Here is a 21164-nt window from a genome sequence, read left to right on the forward strand (position 1 = left end):
CATCTGTAATGCTTAGAGGGGATGTTAACAAATTCCCCCAGTCCTTTTTCTGGAAGACGGTCTTTACTATGAATTTTAACACAAAGTGCACAGATAGCTTAGCACCTCTACTTTGGTCGAGCCCTGGCCACCTCGTTAGCATCTAGAAAGACCAGATGCTGTAAAATCAGGGCTCACTGGTTCATGGTGGACAGCACATGCACAGCAAAGTGAAACCAAATGCAGACCCAGGGCACAAGGGCCAGTCCCCCACCCCCACGCCCACCCGCACCTGACACTTTGGCCCAGAGCTCACTGCTCTCCCCTCTCATCCCCTTCTTCTCAAACCAGAGCACAAACGCAACATGTTCCAAGAGGCCCTCTGGCCATGCCATTTCGAAAAGGCAATACTTCTCATGGATTTTAATGAAAGGACATTTACAAAATGTGTTCCTTTACTACCTCTACTTCGAACATTTATCAGGTACTTGAGAACATCAAGAAAGAGTAGCTGTCTCAAAGAAGTCCTTGCGGTCACTGTCTACACATCAGTGAGTAAAATGCACATGGAACGATGGTTATCATATGAAAAAGTCTTCTAAATATGACCCATCTGGCATGGAACCCTTCTTCTGAGCTCTGTGTGACCTGCCTGAATCTGGGGCTTCCACAGACCCCCTAGAGCTCGTTCTTGAACCTTCTAGAGATTCACAGGTTTAAAATTCCTCTCCTTAGAATTTTTATGTGCTCCTTACTGTTTCCACTGTTCAAACACTAACAGAGAGAAGGCTTTTAGCAAACTCTTTTAATCCCTTCCAAGTGGGGCTCTGCCTTGGAGAAGGGCATTTCCAGTAACTGAACTGTCATTTCGCCCTGGGTCTCCAGGAGAGAAAAGTGTTTGACTTCCAAGGCTCCGGCTTCTTTGAAAGAGCTCTAGGCCACAGCCAGCTGTACTTTGGCAAGTGCTCCTTTGCCTTTCTTTCTCCCTTTCCTTTCCCATGGAACCTACTCCTTCCATCCGTCTTTCAAACTCTGCTTTATCAATAGCAATTCAAGTTTCATTTTCTTCTTGAAAGCACTCTCCCTGTGAAAGAGCCTTTTCACCAAGAATGTGGTGTCTGACCGATATCTTGCCAATGGCTTCAACAAAGCTCTCCACACTGGGTAAAACTTTTACCCACCCACTCGCTCATGCCTGTTCTACACTTGGCTAAAACCTACAACTTATTCATGAAAGTAAAAGGGGTGAAAAAATCCTTCCCCAAAGGAATTGAGAAATATCTTTGAGATAATTTGATAACATTATTTCTATTTGGCTACTGGATTTTCTGGGAGGCACTAATTCAGATGGACCCGTGCCAAGCAGGTCCTACACCTACAAATGTGGAAACTCTAAGTGGATATATCTAGTCAGGTCACTTATCATCAAATGTTAAATCTGAAGTTTGAAAAATGCAGTTAATGACATCTACGTGCTGAGAGCTTTCACAAAACTAAAAGCATCAATATTCATCACTTCTCTGGAGTCGCATGTGATAAACGAGGACAGTCTTGGTTCTTTTCAGCTTTTTCTTTAAGGGAATTATAGTGGATCGTTGTCCTTATGTGGGAGCCCTAACACCATGAAAAATCAACAGGAAAAGAAACACACACAGAATCAGCGCCTTAAATATCATAGAGCCAGGCTGTATATTTGCTCTTGAAGTGGCAGCTGTCCAAAGTGCAGGACCAAGAAATGGTCCAAGACTGGCAGTTTGCCCGTGTGTCTGCTCCTCAGGTTCTTATACTTTGTATCACAGCAGAGTCAACGCCAGCGAATGAAAACATCTCTTTTCTTCCACTGTCCCTTCTGAGATTTCCTACTTTTTGTCCCCTCCTCCTTCCGCCACCTCCAGGAGAGTTAGCAAGGGCTCCACACACAGGTAGAGGAGAGGGCCAATTGCTAGTGTGCTTTGAAGGATGCTGAGAAAGTTCTCCAAGCCCCCAGTTCCCTTCTGCCGATATGACTGAAATTCCCAAAGCTCTGTTCTCCAGAGGAGTCACACATGTGGTTGTCATCAACTACGGAAACACTCGTGAGTTAGTTAATAATTTTGCCTTTTGTCAAGCAGCTGAGTCAAGATTCCTTCCCCATCACCCCATTTCCCCCACATGGTCCTTCCCTTTTCCTCTTCATCATGTCATCTTTAATACGAAAGTTCTGGAACTTCTCCAGGAAGGACATTTGATGTAAGGTGGAGTGGCCTCTGAGTCTTGAGAAGAGACACAATATGCATTCAGGAGAGTTGAGAACAGAAGAGGAGGAAGGTGCACGGGAGACTGTGCCTGCCTACTGAGAGATGGTGTCCTCAGCTGGCTGGCATGTACCACTGATGGCTTGAACGTTGGACAAGAGGAAAAGCAGCTGTGCAGGTGGGAAACCCTCCTGTGGACTATGCTTATCTGTGCAGCGAAGGGCAGTAGCTCTGTATGTTCTTCCTATGCCAGCAGTTCTCACCTTGACCACGTGTTAAAATCATCAGTGGAGCACACAATGTCCAGTGCATGCCCCATGCTGGCGTCTCAGGGAGTAGGGCTTGTGTATCGGCATTTACAGTTAACCCTTGAACAACGTGAAGGTTAAGGGTGCCCAGCCTCTATGCAGTGGAGAAATCTCCACATAGCTCTATTGCTGGTCCTGTGTATTTGCAATTCCCCATCTACAGATTCAACCGACTTCAGATTGTGAAGCACTGTAATATGCATTTATTGAAAAAAAAAAAAAAACCTACACATAAGTGGACCTGTGCAGTTCAAACCTTTGTTGCTCAAAGCTCAACTGTATATTTTAAGCTGTCGATAATTCCAGTATGCTGGCAAGGTTAAGAACTACTGTTTGGTGCAATTTTTAAATTTATTAAGTACCTTCCATGTGTCAGGTGCTGTGTCAGATGCTGCTAAGGACTGAATGTTTGTGTCCCCCTTCAATTCATATGCTGGAATCCTACCCGCCCCCCCCACCATGTGATGGTTGAGAGGTATGAGGTCATGAGGGTGGAGCCCTCGTGATGGGATTAGTGCCCTTATAAGGAGAGACACTAGGGAGCTTGCTTCCTGTCCACCATGTGGGGATACCACGAGAAGATGGCCATCTGCAAACTAGGATGCAGGCTCCCACCAGAGACCAAATCTGATGGTGCCTTCATCTTGGACCTCCAGCCTCCAGAAGTGTGAGAAATAAATGTCTTCTGTTTAAGCCCCCCATCTATGGTATGTTTGTTATAGCAGCCCAAATGGACTAAGACAGATGCTGAGTGTACAAAGATGAAGAAATGGTCCTAGTTCTTGGAGCAGATGCAGTTTTGGGGGGGGGGGCTACACAGAAAAGATGAAAGAGATCCCCGGGCGTTTGGTCAGTGGCTCTCCCCTGCTTCTCATAAGCTCAGGGACCACTTGACGGCCTTCGTGTTCAGCAGTCACCCTGTGCTCAAACTTTCTTAGGAAAAGAAACAACCAGGACTTCAACCTGACAAACAACAACGGTTCAGCATCTCTGTGGAGAGTCTCAGTGGCTTTCATATCTTTGGTGCCACTGCTCCTCTGTGTATACAGTATAACCAGTCAAGGTTTGGAAGTGATCACTTTAAAGTCATTTCATGTTATTAATCATCGACAATTGGGCAATGCTTTATGATTTTACAAAAGACAGCAGTGGTTCCCAGTCGGGGGCGAACCCCACCCTCCCCACCAGGGGACGTCTGGTGTTGTCTGGAGACATGTTGGTCATCCCAGCTGAGGACAATGTTACTCTGATGGGCAGGGACCTGGGATGCACTAAACATCCTACAGTGCACAGGGCAGCCCCCAGGAGGAAGGGTTCTCTGGCCTAAATGTCCGTAGCGCTAAGGTTGAGAAACCTTGATACATAGAACCTCGTTTAAATGGTCGCAACGACTGTATGAGTGAGGTATTATTACAATTATTTCACTAATAAGCAGCCTGAGGGCCGAGGACGGTGATTTACTCATTCAAAGTTGTAAGTCACAAAGCCAGGCGTCTCATGCTGAGCTTGTATTTTTGTTTTTGGTTTATTTTCCCCTGCAGCTTTATTGAGGTAAAAATTGACAGGTAGAAATTGTATACATTTAAGGTGTACCATGTGATGTTTTGGTATATGTATGTATTGTGAAATGGTATCACCTCACTTAGTTGTCTTTTGTGTGTGTGTGTGTGTGGTGAGATTGCTTAAGATCTACTCTCTTAGCAAAGTTCAAGTACACAATATGATGTTGTTAATGATAGTCACTCTGCTGTACATTAGATTTCCAGGACTTTTTCATCTTGCATAACTGAAACTTTGTATACTCTGCCGAACATCTCCCCATTTTCCCCTACCGCCAGCCTGAGGCAACCACCATGCCTCTCTCTGCTTCTGTGAGTTTGGCTGTTTTAGATTCCACCTATAAGTGAGATCATGCAGTATTTGTCTTTCCGTGTCTGGCTTATTTCAATTAGCATAATGCCTTCCAGATTCAACCATGTTGCTGCAAATGGCAGGATTTCCTTCTTTTTTGTGGCTGAATAATACTCCATTGTATATATATATATGCACAATGGAATGTATATCACAGTGGGAATTATTTATCCATTCTTACGTCAATGGACACGTAGGTTGCTTCCATATCTTGGCTATTGTGAATAGTGCTGCTATGAACATGAGGGTGCAGAAATCTTGTTGAGATGCTGATTTCATCTCCTCTGAATAAATACCCAGAAGTGGGATTGCTGGATCATAAGACAGCTCTATTTAATTTTTTGAGGAACCTCCATGCTATTTTCCGTAGTGTTTGCACCAATTTATTTCCTCAGGAGTAGTGCACAAGGGTTCCCTCTTCACCACGTCCTCACCAGTGCTTGTTATCTCTTGTCTTTCTGATGAACGTCTTCTTAACACAAGTCAGGTGATATGTCACTATATATATTTTTCTATATATATACACACACAAATTTATACAAATAAATACTTCACATACATTTGCTGATACATGAATATACAATGCTTTCAGACACAAACAGATACGGACAAAAATGTTGATATGGGCTCATGAATTTTCCATGTTTGAGAAACCGTATGACCTACTATAGTGGTTTTGACTTGCATTTCCCTGATGTCTAATGTTGAACACCTGTGCATGTACCTGTTGGCCATGTGTGTGTCACGCTGAGCCTGTTTGACTGCAGGCTAGCTTCACGGGCAAATTGCTGTGTGTATCTGCTGAGATCAGAGCTCCTCCATGAAGCAGGAAGTTGTGTGGAGTCACTTTGGCCGAACAAAAGAATTTGCTTGACCTCATTTGATTCCTTGGTGCTTAAAACAGGTTATCAGTTTTAAGGAATGGAAAGTTTGGCCCCTGCCCGTTTTATTTGGCTCATTTTTGCTTTAATTACAGTTAAGAGTATTTTGGCTGGCACAGTGAAAGCCACCGGACTAATCTCTGACCTTGTCCTTGAAAATCCCCTCCTAAGAGCCAGACCATCGGAAAACTCCTCGTGCCTCACGCCACGGAGCCTAACTGAAAGGCAGAGGCCCTTCCCTGCACAGGGTGTGGGCGAGGAGCCAGGTTCACAGAAGCAGCGCCGGCAGCAAAGCCCACTCCAGCCGGTGCTGCCCTGGCCTTGGGGTTGAGGGCGGGGTGCTGCCCCATTTGAGGTTACATAGCGAGCCTCAGCCCTGCTGCTATCTCAGCCCAAGATGGGAGTCTGGAGTCCAGAAAGCCTGCTTGCAGTAGGACCCAAGAAACCTCTGCTCTCTTTAAACCGGTTTTCCCGTCTGGGTAGGAGGAGGCTTTCCTAATCTGTTTGTGTTAGGGTTCTCCGGAGAAGCAGAACCAGTGACAGATACACACACACACACGTACATGCATACACACCATATATATACACACACACACCCCTCTCCATATATACGTACATATACATACACAAATACATAACTAGAAGGAATATATATTAATTATAAGGAACACTATATACATATGATACATGTACATATATACATATATGCACATATGCATATATAAATATGTACAGTTATAAGGAATATGTATTAACTATAAGGAACATTATTTACACACAGTATGTGTGACATATACACGTATATGCACATACACACATATAAATATAATTGTAGTGCGTGTATAAGACACATTTCATACATATACACGTATGGAAATGGCTGATGTCAGTTATGGCGGCTGAGAAGTGTCAGGGTGGGCAAGCTGGACACCCAGAGAGCTATCCGAGTCCTAAAGCGGGAGAAGACCCGTGTCCGGCGTGAAGGCGGTCAGGCAGAGAGAGCACAGGTTGTTCTTCCTCGGCCTGTTGCTCTGTTCGGCCTCCGGTGGACGGGATGCATCCCACCCACAGTGGGGTCCACGAGTCTGCTTCACTCAGTGTATCGGCTCCCGTGCTCCTCTCATCCAAACCTGTGCACTGAATACTTGTGTCCCCCCAGTTCAGATGTGGAAACCTAACCCCCACGGTGATGGGATTAGGGCTTTTTTAAAAGAGACCTCAGAGAGCTTGCTCCCTGCTTCCCTCACGTGACGTTACATCAAAAGCACAGCCAGGGGCTTCCCTGGTGGCGCAGTGGTTAAGAATCCACCTGCCAATGCAGGGGACATGGGTCCGATCCCTGGTCCGGGAAGATCCCACATGCCGGGGAGCAACTAAACCCATGTGCTGCAGCTACTGAGTCTGTGCTCTAGAGCCCAAGAGCCACAACTATTGAGCCCATGTGCTGCAACTACTGAAGCCCATGCACCTAAAGCCTGTGCTCCACAAAAAGAGAAGCTACTGCAATGAGAAGCCGTTGCACCGCAATGAAGGGTGGCCTCCGCTCGCTGCAACTAGAGAAAGCCAGTGTGCAGCAACGAAGACCCAAAGCAGCCAAAAATAAATAAATAAAATAATATATAAATCTTAAACCAAAAAAAAAAAAAAAAAAAGGGCAGCCATCTATGAGCCAGAAAGCAGGACCTCATCAGACTCTCCTGGACCCTGATCTTGGACCTCCAGCCTCCAGAACTGAGAAATAAAAAGACACACCAAATGCGTAATTAGAGAGCTGCAGTGAAGGTACAAGGCCAAAATTTAGTGGTGAAATTATTTCTAGTTTTTGTATCAATGACTCATTCGGGAAACACAGTATACACATATATGAAAAGAGTCTGTGTTTGAATTTTGGAAAATTAGTTTGATTATACTCATGTAGTGGTGTTTATCTAAAAGACTTCTGTTTCATATACCTTAAAATACATACACTCTGAATTTTAAGTTCTTAGATGAAATGTTGTCTTTTTAAATTAAAAAAAAAAAGTAATTACCATAGTGTTCTGGCAGGAATTGTGGATTTGTGGAATAAAGAACAAAAATGTTCTTACCAGATTGAAATAATCTGTTTCTTCCACAGAAGGAAAGAATTCTATGATAGGCTGTAATATTGTTCAAAGTAGTAGCTGCTCCTTTCTGGGTAAGGACTACAATTCCCAACCAAGTACCTAACAGGTTTGGCCATGAGACTTTGGCCACCAAAGTCATCGTAGGTTTTCACCATCCCCCCCACCCTTTTCCTTCTGTTTGAAGATAGACAAGGTTTCTTATAGAGGCTGCCGCCAGCTTGGGTTCTGGATGTGGAACTGTCCTCTATTGGGGAGGAAGAAAATTTCCTCTCTCCTTCTAGATTCTTCTGGCTGGCTAGATTCTTCTTAAACTGACATGAGACAGGGTCACAGGAGACAATCACAGAAAAGTTTAATAATGTGTATACATGGGAGAGACCCAGAAAAACAGTAAGTTGCCAAAATGGCCAAAACCCTCCCCTTAAACACCATCTTCAGCTAAAGACAAAAAAAAAAAAAAGACGTTGGGGTAGTGGTTTGGGATTTCAAAGGGAAAGCACATGTTTGGTAAAGAAATGTTTGCTGGGCCAGGCAGAGGCAATGGGACAAAGAGAGGGACTGTAATAAACAAACTCTGCTGGGTTCCTTTCTGCCCGCACATGGAGATCATACCGCCGCATCCATGGAGATAGCTCCCTGCCCAGAGCAAGTCCTCTATCTGCATTCTTTTGGGCAGTTAGGGGGAAGGTCAAAGGTTCTTCCCGAATCTTTTGTTCCTTGATGGCTTTCAGACAGAAATAATCCACGTGACAAAGAGACACACTTTGGGGGTGGCAGAGTTTGCTTCCCTACGCCTGCAATGATCACACTGTGAGTCAGAAACAAACTGTTTTTGTGGTACGCCTTTAAGATTTTGAGGTTGTTTCTCCCTACAGCGTGATCTAACCTGCCCTGATGGCAATACGACCTATTTTGCCTGCACTGTACCTGCCATCCTGACAGGCCTCCTCCGCTTGAGATACAAGATTGACTTAAAGGCGGTGGCTGTTTTCCTTCGCACTGAGGATGCGTCGGAGAAAGGAAAAGGGCTCAGTCTGGATTTCAGTGAAGATAAAGCCCGCTCTTACTATTCACGGCAAATATGTAAGGGCACAGGCTTTGGGATCAGGCAGCCCTGAGTTCAAATCCTGGTGCCACCCCTCACCTGCTGGATAGCTTAGAGAGTTACTCAACCTTTATGAGAGTCCATTTTCCTTCACATCAACCTGGAGTAAAAATACTGATAATTCAGGATTATGTGAAGATAATTATATCATACATATACAACACTTAGCATAGAATAGGAGCCCAACACTGGGCTTGCAAGATGCAAGAACTCAACAAATGTTAGTTATCATTACCATTCATGTGTAATGATAACTAACACAGAGACATTTTAATAATGTAGGCACGCCATCTGATTGCTGATGAAACATTCACAAATGTAGAGAGAAATCTCACAACTTAAATCACTCACTAGTTAGCGTAACTGATGTATTATGTTTGTTCTCTTTACAATATGGCTAGATAGAAATTTAAAATGTTTGACAGTTATCCAATGTTTGAGAGACCAAGTTGATTTGAAACTGTTTTTCGAGAGAAATTATGTTCATGGACTGTAAGATTTCTAGAGATGTACTCGAACCAAGCCACCAAATCATTTCAACCAACTTTAAAAACACACCTGATCGGTGTATGGCTCTGAGTGGGGCTAATAACAAGTGAGATTAAAAAAAAATCACATGTGGCTCCTACCCCAACTGGTAGGAAACAGGCAGGTGAACAGCTGATTCTGTTGTAAGATGGAAGGGAAACCGAGTAGCAGCTCCGGTTACAGCAGTCTTACCTTGTAAGGTGATGGTTTGAGGAAGGTGGTACACTAGTCTGCTCCCGCAGCCATAAAGAACACCATAGACTGTGTGGTTTAAACAACAGACATTTTTTCACAGTTCAGGAAGCTGGAAGTCTGAGATCAGGGGATGGCATGGTTGGCTTCTGGGTGAGAGCCCTATTCCTGGCTTGCAGAGGGCCACCTCCTCCCTGTGTCCTAACATGACCTTTCTTTAGTGCACTGAGAGAGAGAGAGAGAGGGAGAAATCAAGCTTTCTGGTGTCTCTTCTTATAAGGGCACTAATGCCATCAGACCAGGGCCCACCCTCATGACCTAATTACCTCCCAAAGGCCTACCTCCAAATACCATCACAGGGAGGATTAGGGCTTCAGCAAATGAATTTGGCTGGGAGATTGACACAATTCAGTCCATAACAGATGGTATGGCATGTGAAAGTGCGCAAGGAGAAGCTTAACCATCATTTTATGAAGGCAAGTACTGTCTTGCTGTCATGAAGATGGGCTTTAGCTTGGCTCCAAAATGACAGCAAGACACAAACAACAGAAAAACCCCATAATGTAACAGGGCTCTTCATTCATTCCACCATGTGTTCACACCGCGAGGGAGAGTGAGGAAGGGAGAGTCAGGACCCCTTGGACCACATCACCCTCCACCAGTCAATGGGAGACACAGGCTGTATCAGAGCATCAGGTTTAGGTGGGGGGGAAGCCTAGGACTGGCTTGGGAAGACTTTTCTGAGTACGTGACATTTAACTGAGACCTGGAGGAGAGTAAAGAGGAGAAGGAAGGAAATTCCGGGCGTAGGGAGAGGCTGTGTGAGGGAAGTGAAACAGGGATGAGCTCTGTGTCCTTGAGTGATGGGAAGAAGACCCGTGAGGTTGGAACAGGTGAGGAAGGAGCTGAGTGAAATGGGGGAAGCCCAGGAAGACCAGGCAAAATCCCAACACCTGTTTAACCTGCTCACCAGGTGCGATGGAAAGGCATCAAAGGACTTGAAGAAGTCAGGATGTAATCTTTCAAAAATTAAAAGTTTGTTATGGTCCCTCAAGAAATTAAACGTAAGATTACCATTTGATCCAGCAATTCTATTCCTGGGTAAATACCCCCCAATTCCTGAGAGCAGGGACCTGGATATCTGTACACCCATGTTCATGGAGGCATTATCCTCAATAGCCAAGAATAGAAACAGCCCATACATTCATCAACAGATGAAAGAATAAGCAATAAGTGGTAGGTTTGTACAATGGAGTATCATTCAGCCTTAAAAAGGAATGAAATTCTGACACAGGCAGCAACATGCAGGAATCTTGAAAAGATTCTGTGAAATGAACCCCACCAGTTACAAGAGGACAAAGACTGTATGAGTCCACTTATGTGAGGCTCCTAGACTCGTCAAACTCATAACAGCAGGAAGCAGAACGGTGCTTACCACTGGGGAGGTGAGGAGTGGGGAGAATGGGGTATTATCATTATTTACTGGGTACAGAGTTTCCGCTGGGAAAGATACATTTCTGAAGATGGATGTGGTGATGGCTGCACAGCCATGTACATATGCCACTTTAAAATGGTTGAAATGGTAAATTTTATGTCACGGTTGCTGCACTGGAATTTGGGGGTGGGGCACGAGAGACTACTCCCTGGCTCTCATGTAGCCCCGGTAGGAGAGCGGGATGGCTTGGATGAGGATGGAGCAGTGGAGGTGAGAAGTGAATGGGTTCTCAATTCACTTTCGAGGTTGACTCCACCAGGCTACGAGGGGGCCCAGCTGGAGGTGATGGTGAGGGAGGTGGGCGACGCGGGGCTGAGCATGTGGGAGACGATGCACCCTGGTTTCTGGCACGAGAGATGAGACTAGAGGGACCATGTATTGAAACAGCAGACACTGGAGGACAAGTACACTGGAGGTGGAGGGAGGTTGTGAGTTGAGGGGTTCAAATGCTCAGGTGTGGAGACACTACGTTTGAGATGATGATGGAAGATCCAGGTGCGGCCATCTAACAGGGTCTGGATACCCAGGTCTGGAGCTCAGCAGGATGTCACAGGCAGGAACTGGGAGATGACAGGATGGGATGAGATTGCCTAAGCAAAGAGTATAGACCAGTGAGAAAAAAACACAGTGCAAGAAATGCAACAAGCCCACACCAGATGGGACAGGTTGACTTTTAATTCCAGTGAACCAGCTTGCTTTGCTCTTTAACCAGAGATGTGAGCACTTGCACAAGAGTCAGCAGTGCCTAGATATTTTAAAAAAATGCATGGAAACCAAATGCACAGGCCAGGCTCTGAAGCCTAGTAGTGCCTGTCAGTCACCCAAACTCTCCTAGTTGCAAAAACAGAGATGCTCAGCTGTCTGGGTGACTGGAGGAGGATTTGGTGTTTGAACCCAAGTGTGCTTGAGTACTGAGTTTTACCAAACTGACCCAAGCAATTCCTGTCTGCTTGGGGAGGCTCAACAGGAGAAAGAGAGAGAAAGGACCAAGTATGATGGCTAGGAGAGAGGTACAGTGTAGCTAGACCCACGGTCTACCTCAAAATGTAAGGCTTTTCCTGTTCCAATCTACTTGTGTTTGAATGGTAACCCCCTCTTTCCTTCAAGTAGTCTGACTGAAGCTTTGATACTCGCAGGCAAAAAGTGACCTAACCCAAGTAGCAAACATTCTCATCTTTAAGTGAGATGCAATACCAGTTTCATATTATAATGGTCATAAAAATGTCAGCTTCTTTACCGCGTACATATACCGCCTCCTCTTTCTGCTCCTCCTCCCCCTCTCCTCCTTCTTCCCCTCTCCCTCTCCCTTTCTCTCTCTCTCCCCCCACCTGCCTCATCACAGGAGACTTATTTTCGAGCTTACAGTTAGTTTGCACTTCCTGGACATGTTCCAGTTGGCCCAGAAGTGGGTATCAATGAGGAGCGAGTTCGGGAATAAATAATCATGACTTTCCTCACTTTGCTGTACACTCAAAACATGGTACATCAACTATACTTCAATTAAAATAAGTGAAACAAAGATAATAATCACGATTTTCCTGAACATGTAAGAACTTCTGAGAATAAATGCTACTAAAAATTGGTATTTACGTTGGGGAGAATTGACCACTCAGTCTCGGACTAGGCTAGGGGTACAATAATCTCTGCCCGTGTCTGACTGAGGAGTGGGTGTCTGCTGGAGGCAGTGATGGTGGTGGGGACACTGGATGGAGAAAGCTCTCAGGGGCAGGTGTCGGCCAGGCTGGCGAGGCTGTGAACCAGGTGGACAGGCTGTAAAGCCCAGGGATTTAGACCAGGCTTTGGAGCTGGGCTTCTGTACAAGTGTTGGGGGTTCTGGGGTGGGGAGCAGAGAGAAGGTCCCAGGACCTGAGTCTGAAAGGATGGAGTAGGAAGAAGAGGAGGGCACTGGAGGTGAGGAGGTGGAGGTGGAGGAGCCCACAACCAGCTCCTAGGTCCCCGGAACTAGTCTAAGGGTACTGGGCCAGTGATGGAGGGAGGTGCCCAATACTGGGCATTCCAAGGGCCTCCTGGGCATGAGAACCAGGGTGCGGACACAGACTGTCCTGATGCTGGCCCCATGCTGCCCTGCTTCCCGCCGGACACTGGATCTGAGTCCGGGGTGCAGGCAGGACCAAAGCAGGGTGAGCTTGAGTAGGGCACACTGCACAGGAGGAGTGAAGCAAGGGGATGCATCCGGGTGCACGCGCCGGCGCGTGTTGTGCTGCTTCCAGGGATGTGCCAGTGCCTGGCCTCTCCATCTGGTGCAGGTACACCTGGAGGAGGTACACCTGGAGGCAGGAGATGAACCAGGTGGTCTGTTGGGGCCAGAAGGTTTGATTGTAACTGATCTGTCTCTCTCTCCCCCCAGAGAGTACCTGGGGGCAAAACGACTGCGGGTGCAATGAAGGACCAGAATCTCAGGCAGGCGGCAGCTGTCCCCCTCCAGCCAGGGTCTCTGGGCCAGCCCCATGGTGTCCTTCTCTGTACCTGCCCCGCCTGGTTCCATCAGGTAGGTGTTGGGCTCCGGGCCTCTGGGGAGGAGAACTCAGCATCGGAGTTGGCTCCTTTGAAGTTCTGATAAACGAAGAAGTAGGAGACAGTTTGGCTGGTTGCTGGGTAGGCTTTTCTGAGATCTTCATATGATCTCAGGGCCAAGCCAGCCAGGGGGTGATGGAGGGGGATGGAGGGGAGGGCCTTTTTTCTGCGTTCCTGGCAATGTCGTATTTTCCTGCTAAGTGTGAAAGGACTGTAGGGCGTGCCTTGCTCCAAGGTTGGTCTAAGAAAGGAACTTGCTACCAGAAGTCTGTCTTGATTAAAAATCAATGATAGAGATGCCAGCCTGGGCGCAGGATGGAGGGTTACCGTCTTGCTTTCCTTGCCCGGTTCCCGTGTTTGCCCCCATGGAAGTGGGAAGAGGAGCTTGAAGAGTGTAAAGCAGAGCCCTGCTAAACCTAAAGTCATGCTTTAGACAGGGAAAGCTGCCTCTGAGGAGCTGGGAATGCTTCTTGAGACCAGAGAGGAGACAAGGGAAGAGCAGTGAAGGTGGGCGGGGCTGCAGGGGACTCTGGAGCAGGATGGAGAGCCCCGAAGGGGCGTCTGGGCTTTGGGAGGGCTTCGGGGGGGGGGGGAGGAGCCATCTTGACTTATTTAATACCCATTCTTATCTCAGAATCAGGGGGCCGAAAATGACCTCAAATGTTCTCTCATTCCTTTCGCCTCCACGCTCCTCTTTTTCTTACTCATTACCATATGACCCTGTGAAACTAGCAGGAGGTGGAGAGATTTGTCCCAAATTATTTAGCATCGGATTCCAGAACTGGGATTGCTGATGCCAATGAAAGCAAAAGCAGGTAGAGTTTGGTTTAATAATCAGTATAAGGGGGGATTGCCCGGGGCAGGAGAAGACTAGGGGAAGCCAGGCTTGTGCAAGCAGTATCGTGATGTGAAGTTGCGTTGATAGCATAAATGAACATAAATGTACAATTAACATCACTGATGCCATAAAAGGATTGTATTCTTTTATTTGAAGGAGCTAATAGCTCTGTGCAAAACTGATTAATTTATCTCTGCCACTGCCCCCAACAAATTAGAAAACGTCATTTTTATAGGCAGTGGCTAAATGGAGTTAGATAAACACACCTGATGACACTGTGAAACTGGGTGTCAAAGAGAAGAGTAAATTTTAGGTCCCCAATTGTCTCCTCTGAGTGCTATCTCCCCAGACAGAATTGAACTGTGATCAAGAGAAATGAGAAAAAATTATGAGTGGAATTCCTATAAAGAAAAAGATGATCGAGTTGGACCTGAAAATTAGTAATACCTCACGGAGAACTGTTTATCACTTGGGTAATTGGATGATTTGCCCCTGGAAGAGTTTCTGAGAAATAAACTCACTTTTTCCTCCAAAATATTTGACCACTTCTACTCAGCGAATGCTTCAGGCACTGGGCTCAACACTTTATATACGTCATCTGCACGAGTACCGCATGCAGTTATTGCCTCTGTTCTGCAAATTAAGAAATGAGGCTAAAAACAGTTAAACATTTGCCTAAGGTCAAAGAGCTAAAAGCAGAATCAAAGAGCTAAAAGCAGAATCCGATTTGGACGTGTCTGTCTGGTTCTAAACCCTGCACACTGAACCACTGTTCAGGGTTGGTTTGCAGTGGCTTATGTGTCTTCATGACAAGTTTGCAGAGAACTCACCACAGCCAAAGCACGCTGATGGTACAGACACAGGCAGATTTTACAGACGCATTTATTTGATGGCCCTCGATAGAAGATTGTGTGCACAAGCTATTCTTGTTTATCTTGCCCTCTAAAAACTTCCTTAAAAAGCCCCATAAAAAGGTGTGATGAGTCATCAGGGAAGTTGGATAAGAGGATATCATTTTAGTGGCAGAGACTAATGCAATCTCTTCTCCATGGGCAATAGACGTGAGACCCTGCTAGAGTCTGACTTGTTCTCTCAACTCAAATATATCCACTTTCAAATCCTGTCTTCCCCAGGTATAACCTTGTAGAAGAAAGCCAGGCAGTCTTTTCTGCCAGTCCTTGGCCAGATTCTGAATTATCAATTTGTTGTACTTGATAAGTTCGCACGTACTCTTGGCCCTTCAAAGGACATCGTGTTTTGGTGGTGAGCTTCAAATCAACCCTGGAGGTCCATAATATGTAGTTTTCTCAGTGTTGCGGGGGCTACTCTTCATTGCAGTGCACAGGCTTCTCACTGCAGTGGCTTCTCTTGTTCGGAGCACGGGCTCCAGGTGTGTGCAGTTCAGTGGCTGTGGCACGCAGGCTCAATAGTTGTGTCTTGAGGGCTCTGGAGTGCAGCTCAGTAGTTGTGGTGCACAGGCTTTGTTGCTCCGCGGCATGTGGGGTCTTCCTGGACCAGGGCTCAAACCCATGTCCCCTGCATTGGCAGGTGGATTCTTAACCACTGTGCCATCAGGGAAGTCCCTGTATTTTAAAATTAAATTAAAAAATTTAAATTGAAGTATAGCTGATTTAAAATGTGCTGTTTTCAACCGTACAGCAAAGTGACTCAGTTATATACACATACATACATTCACTTTTTAATATTCTTTTCCATTATGGTTTATGCCAGGAGGTTGGATGTAGTTCCCTGCACTGCACAGTAGGACCTTGTTGTTTATCCATTCCATATACAAGAGTTTGCATCTGCTAATCCCAAATTCCCGGTCCATCCCTCTCCCTGCCCCACCTTGGCAACTGCAAGTCTGTTCTCTGTGCCTATAAGTCTATTTCTGTTTCATAGATAGGTTCATTTGTGCCATATTTTAGATTCCACATGTAAGTGATATCATGTAATATGTGCCTTTTTCTGTCTGACTTACTTCACTTAGTATGATCATCTCTAGTTGCATCCCTGTGGCTGTAAATGGCATTATTTCATTCTTTTTTTATGGTTGAGTAGTATTCCATTGTATATATGTACCACATCTTCTTTATCCACTCATCTGTCGATGGACATGTAGGTTGCTTCCATGTCTTGGCTATTGTAAATTGTGCTGCTATGAACGTAGGGGTGCATGTATCCCTTTGAATTATAGTTTTGTCCGGATATATGCCCACGAGTGGGATTGCTGGGTCATATGGTAGTTTTATTTTTAGTTTTCTGAGGAACCTCCACACTGTTTTACATAGTGGCTGCACCAACTTGCATTCCCACCAACAGTGTAGGAAGGTTCCCGTTTCTCCACACCCTCTCCAGCATTTGTTACTTGTAGACTTTTTACGGATGGCCACTCTGACCAGTGTGAGGTGGTACAGAGGTGCAAGTTTACATGCTTTGTCACAGCTGTGCTCTCTCCAGTGGCCGATAGGCTTACACATTTAGCTAGTGAGGGGGGAGGGGTCCCGCAAACCCTCTCAAGCTTTTCAGGTGATAAAATATTTCTTCTGTTTTCGTTAGAAATGTAGAGAGCAATGTGGTATGAGAGAAAAAATTAATGAAAGTTGACGAGAGAGCTTGTGGGATGAAGATATTTCTAGAACTATGACTCAGTGGGCATATGATGGTCGAGAAAGTCATATTAGTTTGGTTCAATAATTGGGAGCATCCCAAATGTCTGGAAATAACATCTTTTACCAATGGACAAGGTCCATTGCACTCTGATGTGAGAGCAAGATAATTCAGAATTGTTATAAAAATGGTGAAACGCTCTCATAAAAATGACGTTTATACGCACGTCAAAATATTACCACATATCTCATTACTGTGTTGTAACTTCCTATTTTTGCTTCCTTGTGACAAGCCAACATGTAAAAACATTCTATCAGGCGCTCTTGCTGCTTCCCGTGGGGGAAGAATGTGTCATTTTATCTGAGAGCAGTGACATGCACTGCGGTCAGATGTCACCCATAGAAGTAGAGTTTCCTTCGCTCTGTGCTCACCTGCCCCTTTAACGCCCGTAGCACAGCAAGGTTGCTCCCTTGTGCCTGTGGGCGCATCTTCTACAGAGTCTCCCAGAGCCGAGGGCAGAGCTGCAAGCCACACGCTCAGCTGGAAGGAGGTGGTTATCTGTGAAAAAGATTCAAATCAAGAGAAAAACCTGGGGGGATTGAACTGCACCTGAAAATCGGTGAGAAAGAACCAATTTGCGTTGAAATGATGCCATCATTTCCTGCAGGGTTGACTCGTTCTGCTAAAACGTCTCACCCATTCGTGCAGAAACGTTCCTTGAAACAGAGGCTTCTCTCAGGTGGAATGGCAAAAAAAAAAACCTCACACTTGGACTTGCCCAGGTGGCTGGAGGGAGACAGTACCTCTTAAAGCCAACTAGCCGCCGTGTGGAAAGGGGGCCCCTGGGGGCCGTCTGCCACCATTCCTCGTCACCAGTCATCCCCTGGCCTGGCCAAGGACCACAGCCACTTTCCATCTGATGGCTCGACATCCCTAATTAAGTAAGAAAGAAAAGTGGAGGCAAGAATTATCGGGCCAGCCTGAAGCCTTGGGCTGTCTTCTCTTCTCCTCCCTTCCCAGGGTCTGTGCTCTGTTTGAAATTAAACTTCTGTTTTCTTCCAAAGTGAATGACGGAGAGAGAAAAAAGAAAAAGCCACCCAGCGTTGAAAAGTGGTAGCTTCTTACAGCTGACTTCCTGCCTTTGGCCAAGAAGGCAGCTCTCGTGTCCTCAGCTCACCCCGCCGGCCAAGCTCTATGCAAATGAGAAGCTGTTTCCATGTCTGCCCATCTGAGGCTCTCAAGTAAAAAAGAAAAGAAAGAAAGAAAGAAAAAAACCCCACTGTTACCACCAACAAAAAAACCCCAAGCCCAATTAATTCCAGTAGATTACAGTCAAGCAGGGGCTGTGGTGGGCACACATCCTGTTTTGCCATTTAAGCTGTCAGCCCCCATGGCAGGAACTTCCCTGATGAACCGAACTCAGTTGTGAAAGAAATTGGGGGTGACAAAGAATTCAAAACACTTGCAGGACAATTTTTCTAACCTTGGTCACTTGGAATGCTATTTTCTTTAGGCTAATTTGCTTTGATGGGAAAACAGGAAAAGCAAACCTGAGTCTTAATGACGCCTGAAGATCTATTTTGGGGCCAGACTCGATGGGTCTTTGATCTTGCAAGAACCATCTCAGCCTTTTCGTGGCTGCAGTCTAGTGGATGGCTGCCAGGCAACAGGGTCCCCGTTACAAGCAGTGCCCCGGCCTTCACTCCTGTACCTGTAATACCCTTGTCTGATCTGAAGAGTCACCAGCTAAGCAACCTCTGATGATTATATAGCCACCCAGAGTCCGTGTTTCATTCCAGGGCCAGTAAGAAATTTAAAATCCAGCCAGGAAGAGTTAGTTTAGCTGTAGGCAAAGAGTGTATCAAATAGACTGAATTTAATGCAGGTAGGACCAGGAAATGAATTTATTTATCTTCAGTCTCTGCTGTCAGAGGTGACATCTTGGACACATTCCTTACTTTGTCTCCTTCCTGTCACTTTCAGTCCTAGGAATAGTCTTTTTTTTTTAAACGATTAAGACTCACGTTCAGGGTTTCATAATCTGGTCCTGTCTGACTAAGATGTCAGCTACACATCAATCCCAAGCTCCTTCAATAACTTTGCAGGGAGTTTACAGGTGAGGTTGTTAAGGCAGTCGACTGGGGGAAATGAAAGAAAATATTAGCACATCTGCATGTTTATTTTTCTCCTTCTCTTTAAATTTCTCTTTGGTTCATGTTCTTAAATACACCTACATTTTGGTTCAGGAGGGCAGTTTCAATCTGTACATAAATATAAATCTATTTGGAGGTGGGCTTCGATTTTGCACTTTATATTTAGGGGGACAAAAACATGTTTGGAGTACTGTGCAACAGAAGAGGACCCAAAGGGGAGTAACAATGAAATGCCGCAGTAGCCTGGAGGCAGGGCAGTAAGTAATGCGGGGGCCAGACCATGAAGCAAGGCAGAGACCCTCGTTGTAGGAGAAAAGGAGATGGAATCCTTAGAGCTGGTGATTGACGGGTGTGGGCTCTGGGAAGTGGAGGTGCTGGGGGCAGGGGTTTGGCTTGGACAATGAGGGGCTGGTGTTGCTTTTGTGCCCAGTCTGTCCAAGTTCACGTTTATCAAAATCTCACTGGACTGCTTGGTGGAATGTCCAGTCTTTTCCCTCCTCAGCCACCCCGTTTTTTTTTTTTTTTTAATTCATTGTATTGAATTATAGTTGTTTTACAATATTGTGTTAATTTCTGCTGTACAACAAAGTGATTCAGTTTTATATATATATATATATATATTCTTTTTCATATTCTCTTTCATTCTGGTTTATCCCAGGATATTGAATATAGTTTCCTGTGCTGTACAGTAGGACCTTGTTGTTTATCCATCCTCTATATAATAGTTTGCCTCTATTAATCCCAAACTCCTAATTTACTCCTCTCCATCCCCTTTCCGCTTTGGTAAACTTCAGTTTGTTTTCTATGTCTGTGAGTCTATATCTGTTCTGTAAATAAGTCCATTTGTATCATTTTTTAGACTCCACATATAAACCCATGATGTTTGCCTTTCTCTTTCTGACTTACTTCTCTAAGTATGATTGTCTTTCGGTCCATCCATGTTGCTGCAAATGGCATTCTTTCATTTTTTTCTGGCTAAGTAGTATTCCATTGTGTATATGCACCACATCTTCTTTATCCATTCCTCTGTTGATGGATGTACAGGTTGCTTCCATGTCTTGACTAGTGTGAATAGTGTGAACACAGGTCGGTTTCCCCACCTTGATTTGTCTTTCACAACAAATTGTTTTCGTCCTTCTGCCCTGCTATCCACAGCTTTGGTCCTTTTCCCGTGGTGCCTCTTCTGCCCTCAGGCTGATGTCTGTGCTGTGTCCACCTGAAAATCTCTGTACTTCCTGGTGCTTTTCTCCCTTCGACACCAGCTTCTCCAGAGGGGAGTCTCAGAGCCACTGGGCTCTTACACCCTAGCCTCCCAGGACAGTGTCAAAATAAGATCAGACACAGCTACACGTTCCAGAAAGCTGCGTCCTCCCCATCTTCGACCCTGGCCTGCTCAGACAGCCAGACCTCTTCAAAGATTTTTTTTCTCACAGGCTTGTGCAAGTTAAGGGATGTGGCTGGTAGAGAGTCCTCAACGTGGTTCAGAGTCCTCAAACATTTCATGAGGACTGGCTGGCCCAGGCAGAGCAGGCAGGGGACCACTTCATGAGGGTGTGGGCCAAGTCCAAATGTTCATAGCAGCTCTTGCTGTTAGTCTTGCTCTGACTTGACTCTCAGTACTGATACCCAAGTCCTAATGAAGGGCGTAATAAAGAGTAGGTGTGGGGGAAAGAGGATGAGTTCATATCTGAGCAAGCTGAATTTGAAAGGCGTCTAGTGGATGTTGAAATGGCAATGTCCAGTCCCCTAAGTATGTAGATCTGTAGGACAGGAGGAAAATCAGAACAGCAAGAGGAAAAACTTTCCCTCTACTCTCTTAGGTTCAGTGTTCAGGGGCCTGCAAATTAAACTCAAACGGACAGATTAGCAAGACAAAAGACAGACTTTAATCACATATGTACATATGGGAGTTTACAAAGATGTGACTCAAAGGGCACTTCGAATTTGGAGACTATACACCATCTTAATAGGTGAAGGGCAGGGGCGAGAAGGTCACTTATGGGAAAAATTTAAAGATTTAAATATAGAACATTTATCTTTTTAAAAAAGATAAATGGTCCCATAAGAGAGTGACTGGGAGATGTGATCATTTTGTGGCAGTTTGAGTGTAGTGCTGACTTAGGACTTATGACAATTGAATTCTTTGGGGAGGCTCAGCTTTTAGGCAGATAAGGGATTTCAGGAGCAGCTCAAAATAATTTTTTTGCCACCATGGCTTATTCTGGACCCCTCTACAGGAGTGTTCCACTGGGAGTGGTCGGATCATCAAAGGGGCAGATTGAAGCCATAG

At 45.5% G+C, this 21164-nt stretch overlaps 1 long non-coding RNA gene across 1 annotated transcript in view; it reads left to right on the forward strand.

Moving 5' to 3' along the window:
• The window catches only part of LOC130851554 (uncharacterized), a 152041-nt gene that overhangs the window by 43995 nt on the left and 86882 nt on the right, over positions 1 to 21164 (forward strand). The window contains exon 2 of the long non-coding RNA XR_009053223.1: positions 13107 to 13247. This is a non-coding gene — a long non-coding RNA (uncharacterized LOC130851554). The remainder of the gene's footprint in view (positions 1 to 13106; positions 13248 to 21164) is intronic.

This window comes from Hippopotamus amphibius, chromosome 4 (genome assembly GCF_030028045.1).
Source record: "Hippopotamus amphibius kiboko isolate mHipAmp2 chromosome 4, mHipAmp2.hap2, whole genome shotgun sequence".
Taxonomy (NCBI): domain Eukaryota; kingdom Metazoa; phylum Chordata; class Mammalia; order Artiodactyla; family Hippopotamidae; genus Hippopotamus; species Hippopotamus amphibius.